At 41.5% G+C, this 13,208-nt stretch overlaps 1 non-coding gene across 1 annotated transcript; it reads right to left on the bottom strand.

Annotated features, from left to right (window-relative positions):
- Window positions 1-11,899: 11,899 nt before the first annotated feature.
- LOC119948296 lies at window positions 11,900-12,037 on the bottom strand. Its single transcript, XR_005456702.1, has one exon. It is a non-coding gene; the product is annotated as a small nucleolar RNA SNORA7 (small nucleolar RNA).
- Window positions 12,038-13,208: the final 1,171 nt, after the last annotated feature.

Raw genomic sequence — 13,208 nt, 5'->3', positions numbered from 1 at the left:
AGCACTTAATAAATGCCATCATCATTATTATTATTATTAATAATCAACTGGTAGCTGTTATGCCTCTATGCTTTTGTACAGTAAACACAGTCTAGTGATCTTAGTCTGTGTTGTACTCTCCCAAGTACTTAGTGCAGTGCTCTGCACACAGTAAGTGCTCAGAAAATATGACTGATTCCAAATATATCTCCTAAATCCAATATTAGACATGAAAACCATACCCACCGTACCTTATATGACCTGCAAATACCTTGAGTTTTAATGAGAGCATCAGTAACAGTGTTCTTCCTTAGTCAGTCCAGGAGAACTCTGGCTAGAATTGTATGCAGTGGAGAACAGTGTGACCCAGTGATAGTTTTCCCAGTCAGAAATCTCCGTTTCTTTTTGCGGGTGATTGAGCAGAGCTACAACTCCGTGGCTGTAGCCCTGTGCAAGTATGCCTTCAGATTTGAGAACTTTAATTATCCTCAATTTTAATCATAATAGCGACTTTATTAAATGTTGCATTAAAAGCCATGTCTTCATTTACCATCATCCTCAGCTTCAGGAGGTATAGTGAAGAGTTGGTTGAATTTTCAAAGTCAGCTCTTTAGTTCCCCTGGGTGATAAGATTGCAGTCATCTCCTCTTTCAAGGTAGTAGGCCAGTGGCAATAGATCCATATACAGCTTTCAGGAATAGGTAAAACTTCTTGGTTTGGTTTCTGTCTTGGCATTCCACCAGTTGCCAGACATGCTTCTTAACTTATCCTTGTTTTCCACAATGTTGGCTTCCTTAAAGCACCTTTTGAGACAAGGGTCAGGAAATAGGGGAAATGGCAGAGTGAAAGAATATGTATGTAAGTGCTGTGGGACTGAGGGAGGAGTGAATATCAAATGCTTCAGGGATAGAGATCCAAATACCTAGGTGTGGCAGAAGGGAGGATGGATAGGAGAAATGAGAGCTTAATTGGGGAAGGCCTCCTAAAGATTTTTAGGATGGCTCTGAAGGTGGGGAGAGTGGTGAAGTGTCAGATGTGAAGGGGAAGGGAGTTCCAGGTCAGGCAGAGGAGGTGGGCAAGGAGTTGGTGGTGAGATGAGACTGAGGTACAGTGAGTAGGTTGGGCTTAGAGGAGTGAAGTGTATGAATTGGGTAAATTAGTGAGATTAAGTTGGAGAGGGAGTGTTGATTGTCCTAAAGCTGGGGGTAAGAAGTTTCTGTTTGATGCGGAGGTGGATGGGCAACCATTGGAGGATTTTGAGGGGTGAGGAGACATGGACTAAATGGGTTTGTTTTGTTCTGGTTTTGTTTTGTTTTTGCTTTTTCAGAAAAATGATTGGGTAGTAGAGTGAAGTATGGTCTGGAGAGGGGAGAGACGGGGCAGGAAGGTCAGTGAGTAGGCTGATGCAGTAGTTGAGATGGGATACGATAAATTTTGGGTCTGTGTGGTTTCAGTTTAGATGGAAAGGAAATAGATTCTAAAAATGTTGCAAAGGTAGAACTCATAGGATTTGGTAACAGATTGAATACCCTTATCACTTTCCCAATTCTTCCCTCTCAGTGGTTTCTATTACTAACATATAAAGCATTCATTAAATTTCCCTCAGGGAGGAACACTCTCTTGGGTGAATCTTTTGGTTGTTTCTTCCACATCCTGAGCATGGGGGCTAGTTAAAGTGACCCCACAGAAGGAGAAGAAAATTAGCAAATACTGCAAAATCTGTAGAAACAAAATTTATTCATATACTAACATGAAACTGTCACAATGTCATAAATCAATCTTAGAATGTGATGTATATTTTTGGTCATTAAAAATATTTAGGTAATATACCTTTAGTCCATTTAAAACTGATGACTGATGTATAGGATCCTAGGAATTAAAAGTTACATTTATTTTGGCTTTTGTTGCAGATTTAGGGATGAAAGCCTAATGAAATTTCTACTTTTATGAGATCCCTGAAAAATACGTGATAAATAAAATAAAAAAAGTTCCCAGACTACCTTTTTAGGAATATTGCATTTCATGTAATATTTGGCAAAAGCTGGGATCATATCCTTGTGCTGCTGATCTGGAGGTGCTTTTGAAATAAAGCCCTGCCTACTCACATTTCATACCTGGAAAAACCTGCATATATCATTTTAATGGTCTACTATTTGAATTATTTTTTCTAGATTCTTGGCTCCTTTTGGGCAGGGATCTTGTTCATTCGTTCATTCATTCAATCGTATTTATTGAGCGCTTACTGTGTGCAGAGCACTGTACTAAGCGCTTGGGAAGTACAAGTTGGCAACATATAGAGATGGTCCCTACCCAACAACGGGCTCACAGTCTAGAATTTATCTTCCATTGTGCTCCCCGAAGCACCTAGTACAGTATTTTGCACAGAGCAGGAGCTCAAAAAATATTATTGATTGATTTCTTTAAAATGCAGTTTCTATAAGTCCGAAGACTGCACATATGACACTGACAAATAGTTCCCATTAATGTACTCATTCACATAGGTTTTGTGGGCATACACATCACATCTCTGGGTTTTGGAATGACTGTAATAATTTTATCTTAACTCAAAAATTCTCATCCATAAGAGATGTCAATCAATCAATCAGTGGTATTTATGGAGCACTCTGTGTGCAGAGCACTGTACTAAGTGCTTGGGAGAGTAATGATGATAATAATAATATGATGATGATGTTAATAATAATGGCATTTGTTAAGCACTTACTATGTGCAAAGCACTGTTCTAAGTGCTGGGGGGATACAAGGTGATCAGGTTGTCCCACGTGGGGCTCACAGTCTTAATCCCCATTTTACAAATGAGGCAACAGAGGCTCAGAGAAGTTAAGTGACTTGCCCAAGGTCACACAGCAGACATGTAACAGAGTGGGGATTCGAACCCATGACCTCTGACTCCAAAGCCTGTGCTCTTTCCACTGAGCCATGCTACTTCTCTATAATACAAGAAGAAAGTACAAGAAGCCTTTCCCGACTAAGCCCTCATTTCCTCTTCTCTCACTCCCTGTGTGTCACTCTTGCACTTGGATTTTCACCCCTTATTCACCCCTGCCTCAGCCCCACAGCACTTATGTACATATCTGTAATTTATTTATTTATATTGAAGTCTGTCTCCCCCTCTAGCCTGTTAGTCCACTGTGGGCAGGGAACATGTCTATCAACTTTGTTGACATCATACTCTCCCAAGCACATAAGTGTTCAATAAATATGATTGGTTGATTGATACAATGTAACAGAGATAGTGATGTAATAATGGAAGGTGTGGTAATAATGGAAGGAGTTCACAGTTGAACTCTCCACTGTGAAAAATAAGGTAGGGTTTTTTTTGATAACTGATATTAGGGTTTCCCCTTTGAATTCCAACATTTGTTCTCATCCTCTTTCTCTTGGTGATCTTATTCTTGCCTTCCTCTTCCTACTGTGGTTTCTTGGAAAGCTACACACAAATAAAAAACATAGGGCTGAAATTTGACAAAAAAAAATACAAAGGGATTGGTTTGAATGAGTGGAGGTGAGCTTCCACAAAATGATTTCCTACTGAGCAAGTGGAACTCTCCAAATAAAATTTGTTTACCTCTAAGTCTCTAGACTCTTTAATCCAAAAGGAGATACTGCCAGACACCTATTATTCCCATGAGAAGTGCCAAAAATTTTCTTTTGAGATTTGAAAATAGTTTTTGAAGGTAATAGAAGATAGGCATTTCCCTCCTAGTTATTTTATCTAGTGCCTATATTTCTTAAGCCTATTTTTCAAAGTACATGAACTATTCAGTGGCTCTCTCTCTCTCTCTCTCTCTCTCAACACTAGGCCCTATCAAGTTCATTTCAAAAGGGAAAGGTAACTAAGATGCAATTGTTTCAAATAACTAGTTTTAATCACTTAAAAAGGCAAATACTGGAGAGAGGAAAACATCTTACCTCTCTGAATAGAAAGTGACATTGTATGTTCAGCCATTACAGTTATAGGACAAGGATTGTTGCTAAGCAACAAGTTTCATATCATTTTGGGCAGCTTTTATAGGTGAAGAAAATTGAGGGGAAGAAAAGTTTGGAAAGCTAATGAGGAAGAAATAGCTTCAGTGAAAAACGATCAATAGTGCACCTGACCAGAAAATAAACTATTAATGGGCCAGATAAAGAAATCTACGTAGGGCTACTTGAGAGCAAGTTTATTATCATCAGGTGTGTTTAATTGTCTGCACTCTAATTCCCTCCTTATCTGTTTGTCTTTTGTTGGCACAATCTCCTTTTCTTAAGAGGCTAACAATATATATCAGAATTTCTACTTATTGAGTTTAACAACAGTCCCAAATAATGTTCTAATTCCTTTATTGAATTTTTAAATGATACAGAAAACAAACTCCTATTGGCCAATGATGAGCTGGGCTAATATGATTGATAGTACTTTTGATTTTAAGCAAGGTCTTTCTGCCTCCAAATTGTTTTCACATAGGATAAAAAGGTGTAAAGGAAGGCCTCGGGCAAAGTGGAGGATTCTGGGGAAGCCATTTACTGCTCAAGAGGCCAATTTGAATCAACCCAAGCCAACATTAAAACCTGGTAACAAATAGACAACAACCGGTGAAAGGAGACCCAAGGCCAAGAAGGACCTCTCCCCCTGAACAGTAGGAGCGGAAGCATCAGTTTAGCCCTCTTCCAGTCAATCAGTCCATTAGTGGTATTGACTGAGAGCTTACTTTATGCAGAGCACTGTACTAAGTGCTTGGGAGAGTACAATACAAGCAGAGTAGATAAAGTTGTTTATGGACTAGAAGGGTTGCGAGTCCCTTCCTAAGAGGAGGGACACAAGGGAAACAGAGGAGTACTTAAGGAGTGAAGGAATGAAGAATTGAATAAAAATAGCTCACCACGTTGACTCACTAAGTTGAGTGGCTTCTCCCATGCCCAGATACTAGACCTGGACCCCCACTGAAATGACTTATCTTGATCTCCTGTGGCTGAGTCTGTGGTATTCTGGGGCCACCTCTGCAAGTGCAGGTTGCTGGGGCTCCCCGGGTCTGAGCCCACCAGACCATCACCCACAGTTCCTCCCGGAGTCGTGTGACCCGTGGTATGAATCTCCGACGAAGTGTGTGCCCTGCGATGGCAACCAGAGATTTCTGACATTCCTGAGGACAGCATGGTGAGCTGGGGCTTCCGAGGGCGGGGGAGAGGTGGATCCACCAATAGATGCTCCCTTGAGGATGGATGCAAGTGGGGACTGATCATCCTTGGGACTGGTCTCCAAAATGGCAGTTTGGGGTTGGCCATAGCCCGGCCTGTATTAAAGGGGGTTAGGCAATTGGTCCAACCCTATCAGGCAGAATCAAGAGGAATACAGAAATTCCTTTAGGTTTTTTGAAAGAGCCTTAATTTAGATGGGATCTATTCAGGAGATCCCAGGCGCAGTAGTCAGAAGGCCTTGGGTTCTAATCCCAGCTACACCACTTGTCTGCTGTGTGACCTTGGGCAAGTCCCTTAATTTCTCTGTGCCTCAGTTACCTCATCTGTAAATTGGGATTGAGACTGTGAGCCCCACATGGGACAAAGGACTATGTCCAACCTGATTTGCTTGTATCCACCCCAGCACTTAGTACAGTACCTGGCACATTGAAAGTGTTTATCAAATACTATGATTATTATCATTATTATATATAAATCCTTTTTTAGTGAGCAATGGCAGTAGATTTATACAGTCTGGGTTAACTTTGGGCAAAAGGAGTATAGGAGTATTTTTTTTTCTTATGCTGTTGTATCGTCTCTGACCCGTAGTGACTCAATGGACACATCTCTCCCAGAAAGCCCCAACTCCATCTGCAATCATATTGGTAGCGTATCCATAGAGTTTGAGTTTTCTTGGTAAAAATACAGAAGTGGTTTACCACTGCCTTCTACCGTGCAGTAAACTCGACTCTCTCCCATGCCGCTGTTGCCCAGCACAGGTGAGTTTAGAATATTTTCTTTAAACCATCTAGCTATCGAAATCCTTAAAATATCTATTTGGTTTGGTCAATAGGCAAAAGAGCTCTGTAATGTCTAAAAATGTGACTGAGATTGGATCAGAATCAATTATTCAACAAGATCATTAGCCTAATCCATCATGGGATGCAGGGCGGGATTTAGCTTGTAAATAAGTGAGACAGTTGCCTTAGGTTGCACTGTCAGGATGACAGCTTCAGTTTAAAATTTGAAAGTGCCTGCCTGTTAGAAGCAGCATTTGGGTAAATAGGAACTTGGGAAGAAAATGCAAGGACTCTGGAGGAAGGAGAAAGGCTTCAAGTCCAGGCATTTGGGTAGTCTTCTGTATCACATCGTTAAGGAAGTGAATTGCTATTACTTCACCACTGCAGCAGAAAGACACATTTTAGCCCCTCCCCAGACCACAAGAGAAATTATCTTTCCTTACAAAAATATGAGGGCTTTATATTACTCCTACCCCAGAACCAGGGCTGGGACACTTCAACCAACTCCACCTTGGCAATATCAGATCCCTTATGGAAATCAGTATGACTTTGGAATACTAACCTTTTCTACCAATACTTTTTTAAAAAGAATGCTTGTGGAGCAAAAGGAAAATAAATGTAGTAATAAAGGCAATTTGACTTTGGGTGTAAGTATTGAGTCATAGGGCTAGAAGCTACAAGCCTATACTTCATAGTGGATGTCAAATGTTACCAGTGTTCCTTAGTTCTAAGTTATAACACTCATGGTACTATAGTCTGTATAAGCAATAGCAGATGCAACATAGGATATAGAAACATATCTTCCATATAGCCTCAACCCAGATATATCCTGAGTAAATCTAGGAATAGAGGACCTGGGTTCCAATCCTGGCTCTGCCATTTACCTTCTGTGTGAGCTTGGGGAGCTCACTTAACTTCCCTGTGCCTCAGTTCCCTCACCTGCAAAGTGGGTATTCGATACCAGTTCTCCCTCCTACTTAGAGTGTGAGCCCCATGTACGACCTGATTATCTTGTATCTACACCAGTGCTTAGAACAGTGCTCGACACAACATAAATGCTTAACAAACACCATTTTCATCAGCATTATTGCTATTATCCTTTCTCAATCAGTTCTTTCCCTCCTACATTACCTCACTTTTCTGCAACAACGCAGTCTGCGCACTCAGCTCTTCCAATGCCAATCTACTGTCTGGACCTCAATCTCACCTATCCCACCGCTGACTCCTTGTCTACATCCTTTCTGTAGCCTGAAACTCCTTCCCCCTTCATATCCGATAGTCCACCACTCTTTCCACCTTCAAAGCCCTGATAAAATCACATCTCCTCCATAAGGCTTTCCCCGACGAAGGTTTCACTTCTCCCCTCAGCCCTCCCTCCCTTCTGTATCGACCATTCAGTTGGCTGTGAGACTGTGCCTAATTCCCACCTGTGTATTTTCTCTCAGCACTTAGTGCAGTGCTCTGCACACAGTAAGCACTTAATAAATACTATTGTTACTACTACTACAGCCTTCCTTGATTAAACCCTCCTTTCCCCTTTTAGTACTCCCTTCTGCATTGCCTTGACTTGCTCCCTCTATTCATCCCCCCGTCTCAGCTCCATAGCACTTATGTACATTTCTGTAATTTTATTTATTTATATTAATGTCTGTCTCCCCGTCTATACTGTAAGCTCGTTGTGGGCAGGGAATGTGACTATTATATTTTTATATTCTATTCTCCAAAGCACTTATTGCAGTGCTCTGCACATAGTAAGCACTCAATAAATCCAATTGACTGACTGACTTAAACCCTTTAATGCTCACCCCAGCCCCACAGCACTAATGTATATATCCTTATACTCTACTATTTCAATTGATTTCAATATCTGTCTCCCTTGTAGATAGTCAGCTCCTTGTGGGCAGGTAGCATAACTACTAGCACATCTAACAACTCTATTGTATTGTGCTTTCCCATACACAGTACAGGGAGTGCCCTGAAAACAGTAAGTGCTCAATAAGAGAAGCAGCGTGGCTCAGTGGAAAGAGCACGGGCTTTGGAGTCAGAGGTCAGGGGTTCAAATCCCAGCTCCACCAATTGTCAGCTGTGTGACTTTGGGCAAGTCACCTCACTTCTCTGTGCCTCAGTTACCTCATCTGTAAAATGGGGATTAAGACTGTGAGCCCCACGTGGGACCACCTGATCACTTTGTATCCTCCCCAGTGCTTAGAACAGTGCTTCGCACAAAGTGCTTAATAAATGCCATTATTATTATTATTAATAATAATAAATATCATTGATTGAATTCTTTTAACAATAAAAGTCTGATATGATAAGCGTTACTTTGATGCCAGTGCTTTGACTGTGTTTCGGGACTTCATTGTGACCTTGCCTTGCCACATGATGTACTTCAATTGTTCTAGAAATTATATGTGACATTTGTGGTAGATCCAGGTATCAGTCAGTCGTATTTATTGAGCTTTTATTGCGTAAACCGAACTGTGCTATCTACAGACTTGTGTTCTAATCCCAGCTCTGCCTCTTGCCTGCTGTGTGACTTTAGACAAGTTACTTTACTTCTCTGTGCCTCAGTTGCCTCATCTGTAAAATGGGAATGAAATACCTGTTCTCCCTCCCCCTTAGAACATGAGCTCCTTCAGGGACTGGGTCCGACCTAATTATCTTGTATCTTTTCCAGCATTTAGCACAGTGCTAAATGTACTGTACGATGTACTATATACTGTACTATGCACTTGGGAGAGTACTATATAGCAATATAATAGACACATTCCCTGCCCACACACAGCCATAAAGAAGTTGGATTTGAAATTGTCCTGCATACCTCTAGTTAAGTTGGAATCCAGATGCTATGTTGGTGCCACACTGCAACTTTGCATTTGAGTTTCTTAGAGGACATCTTAGCCTTTTGTGATTCTTTTTTCTTCCTCCCTTCCTGTCCTTGAATCATCGAACGATGCGCTGGCCAGGTAACAGAATTAATGCAGCGACAGGATGATCTCTGTGCTACCGATCTTGAGTTTCAGTGATATGTTGGATTTGCTAGGTGAGGGCTAGCCCATAACCTCAATCTCCTTCAGAATAATTGTGAATTCAGAGCACTTTGCTGATTCTGAGAAGTGGTTCATAATCATTTGAATGTCTTCTTGGGTGTGTGCTTCCAGAGGACAATTATCAGTGTGTATGAGCTCCTGCATGAGTGATTCAAGGACTCTTGATGATGCTCTCAGCCTATTGAGTTGGCAGTATCCCTGAAGGACAAAATCATATTTTGACCACATAGACAATAGAATTGATTCTCTTCTATCTGGTTTAGGTGCCAGCTTCTGGAGGTGGGGGACTGGATGAAGGAGGTCCATTCACATTCAAAAAGTATTTAGAAAGTATTCAAGATCGTATGGTGGGTTGAGAATTGGACTGAAAAAAAACCCATTAATTGATGATTCTGATTATAATTAAGTTTCAAGCTGGCAGACTGGGAGATTATTTTGTTGACAGGCAGCTGCTGAAAGACTTTATATGCAGAAATACTGAATAAGGAGCATAGATTTTAACTCCTAGGACTCCAACATGAAAATTATCTCTGTTGGATAGGAACATGGCAAAAGGATGCAAGCAGACCCAAGGAGGAAAAAAAAATCTTACTTCCAAATTATTCAAAGATGAATGTATATCAACCAAGACTTCATGTAAATAAGAACTAGATATTCAGACCTCAGGAATTAATGGAAAGGTACATCAACTCTCAAAGTGCAAACAGAAGAAAGCCTATAGGAAAAATACAGGAAAATTAAAGTTACAGCAGCAGAGTTGGAATAAGAAACATCCATGCAACTCTGGATATGGCAAAAGTTATTTTTTTGTAATATGCCCATAACTAACAGCTGACATTTGGTAATAAATCAAGTATAATTTCATCCATTTTCAAATCTACATGTGCAGAGCTGTATTTGCAATGAATACGCTTCTCTCACCCATTACTGGGAAGTTTCAAATTGTTGAATTTCTGTGGGTATATATGTAGTGAACACAAATAATGTGATTATGCTAGCCATGCATATGATTGATTCAAAAATAGTATATTGATGTTTTCTGTGTGCAGAGCACTATTTATTGGTGCTCGAGAGGGTATAATAAAGTTAGCAAACATGATCACTGTCCTCAATAAGCTTACATGCATTTGTGCTATGTGCTTCCTGAGAACGTTGCTTGGGGTAAAGATGAAAAATGGGGTTTAGTCCACAGTCACCACCTAGTGAAAAGGGCTTGGGCCTGGGACTCAGGGGACCTGGGTTCTAATCCCAGCTCTGCCGCTTGCCTGCTGTGTGACTTTGGACATGTTACTTCACTTCTCTGTGCCTCAGTTGCCTCATCTGTAAAATGGGGATGATAATAATAATAATAATTTTGGTAGTTGTTAAGCTCTTACTGTGTGCAAAGAACTGTTCTAAGCACTGGGTAGGATACAAGGTGATCAGGGTGTCCCATGTGGGGCTCACAATCTTAACCCCCATTTTACAGATGAGGTAACTGAGGCACAGAGAAGTTAAGTGACTTGCCCGAAGTCACACGGCTGACAAGTGGCGGAGTCAGGATTTGAACCCATGACCTCACAAGCCCACGCTCTTGCTACTGAGCCATGCTGCTTCTCTCCCCCTCTTCTCCCTCCCCCTTAGAACATGAGCTCCTTGAGGGACAGGGACTGTGTCCAACCTAATTATCTTGTATCTTTTCCAGCATTTAACGCAGTGCTTGTCACATAGTAAGCACTTAGCCAATACCACAATTATTATCCACCGACAGATTAAGCTCATAACCAAATTAACTGGGATGTAGCTGGGGGAGAGAGAACTACATTAATTGTGACTGGATCACAGGGGGCACCAGCATGCATCACAGCTCAGAGCCAGCTTAGTCCTTAGTTCTGGTCCACCCTGGGAGCCAGAGGAGTGGAGAACAGGTGAAGAACATAGCTATGAGGACTCAAATTGGGGCTGGGGAAATACTGGGTATTCCTCCCCATCCTTCCTCCCAGACATGCTCCTTTCTCACTGGTAGTACCCATCCCTCAGTCACCTGGGAAACTGGTGGAGCAACAAGTGGGTCCCAGGCCAAGCTGGGAGTGCTGCTGGGATTTCCTGTGCCGGTGTAGGGGGAAGGAGGGAGAGGAATATTCCCACATCCTGCTCCCCGATTCATAGAGCATTCTCCCTACCCAAAATAAATTGAGACAACTGTGTGAAGCAGCGTGGCCCAGTGGAAAGAGCACAGGCCCGGGAGTCAAAGGACCTGGGTTCTCGCGGTTGCGTGACCTTGACCAATTCACTTAACTTCTCTGTGCCTCTGTTTCCTCAACTGTAAAATGGGGATTCAAAACCTGTTCTCCCTCCCACTTCAGACTGTGAGCCCCATGCAGGACAGGGACTGTACCCAACCTAATTGACTTTTGCTAATAAATCAAATACAATTTCTTCCATTTTCAAATCTATATGTGCAGATCTATATTTTCAATGAATCACTTTCTCACCCATTACAGAGAACTTTCAAATTGTTGAATTACTTTGTATACATATGTATTGAATACAAATAATGTGTCTGACCCAATTGACTTGAACAGTTTTTGACACATAGCACTTAATGAATACCATAAAACAAGCAAACAAATCTTCAGTACATTTTGTTCCTTATTAATTACATGAGCATTGTCTTGTCTTATGCTGTCTAGTTGTTTCCAAACCATAGGGACTCCATACCCACAGTGACTCCATGGACATGTCTCGCCTAGAACACCCCACCTCCATCTGCAATCATTCTGGTAGTTGTATCCATAGAGTTTTCTTGGTAAAAGTATGGAAGTGGTTTACCATTGCCTTCTTTCACACAGTAAACTTGAGTCTCTGCCCTCGACTGTCTCCCGTGATGATGCTGCCCAGCATTAGTGAGTTTTGACTTGTAGCAGATTGCCTTCCACCCGCTAGCCACTGCCCAAGCTAGGAATGGAAAGGGTATGCCTCTGTTTGACTCTCCCTCCCGTAGCCAAGACTGGTGGAGTACTGGAAACTCTCCAGGTGTGACCCTGAGAGGGGATATGAGCATTATGTGCATATTTTAATAAAGCAAAAAGGAAAGGAAATAATTAGCAAGTAACCAATACTAACATTGACTGAACTAAACAAATCCACCCGGAAAAAATAGGCATATAAACATAAATGGGAATAATTGGAATCTCCTCTTCTCTCCATAGTGCTGTGATGGACACTTTTTATTTTTCTTTTTATCTCCTCTCATAATAATATATTTGTTAAGCGCTTGCACCCCCACAGCTGTGAACTCTTCGCTGATACTTCCTCGTGGTTGCATCAGATCTTTTGAAAGAGGAAATCACTAGAAGACAAGAGAAGTTCAGGTAAGAAGCAAAAACTCAGTGAATCTGCTGTTCAAAAGGACCGCAATACTATCATAAAACTAGCTGCATTTGGTTCTTGAAAGAGGCATGTTGTTGTGCTCCCTCTCCCCAACATTATCTTAAGACACAGATTCTACATTCATTCATTCCTTCATGGTTTTGCATGAAGAACTAGTTTTAAATTCAGGCAACTATGTAATCACCCAAGACCACCAATAATAAGAATAATAATAAGAATGGTATTTGTTAAGCGTTTACTATGTGCCAAGCACTGTTCTAAGCACTAGAGTAGTACAAGGTAGTCAGGTGGTTCCACGTGAGGATCATCTGCCATGTTACAGATGAGGTCACTGAGGCTTGCCCAAGGTCACACAGCAGATGAGTGGCGGAACAGGGATTAGAACCCACGTCCTCTGACCCCGAAGCCCGTGCTCTCGCCACTAAGCCGAGCTGCTTCTTTAATTCGCCATTTTGAAGAGACCACCGATAGTGGAAAAATATTATTTGGGTCTCCAGGAAGTAACAGGACTGGAGTCAGTCCAGATCGCGGAGAGGATTAACTACTGAAACCTCAAAACTTCTCATACATCCCCACAGTGACAGTACAATCTTGGAAACAAGACTGTAAGTCTGATTGGCCTCCCTGAGGCCATCCAAGGTCCAATGCTGGCCCTGCTTGCCTGGTGGAATTGTTGACTTTCTATTCATTTTTACAAACCTGTAGCATTAGATCGTGGTAATCATTTTGTTTTATGGTGAAAGAATGAATTTGTGTCAACATAGTGTCCAGTCATCTGAATCGTCTTTCTTTTCAAAAATGCTGATAATGACGGTACCATTGAGGAAAGAGT

The sequence above is a fragment of the Tachyglossus aculeatus genome, chromosome X4 (genome assembly GCF_015852505.1).
Source record: "Tachyglossus aculeatus isolate mTacAcu1 chromosome X4, mTacAcu1.pri, whole genome shotgun sequence".
In the NCBI taxonomy this organism is placed as follows: Eukaryota; Metazoa; Chordata; class Mammalia; order Monotremata; family Tachyglossidae; genus Tachyglossus; species Tachyglossus aculeatus.
The sequence above is the reverse complement of the archived record's forward strand: the minus strand, read 5'-3'. Positions and strand labels throughout refer to the sequence as shown.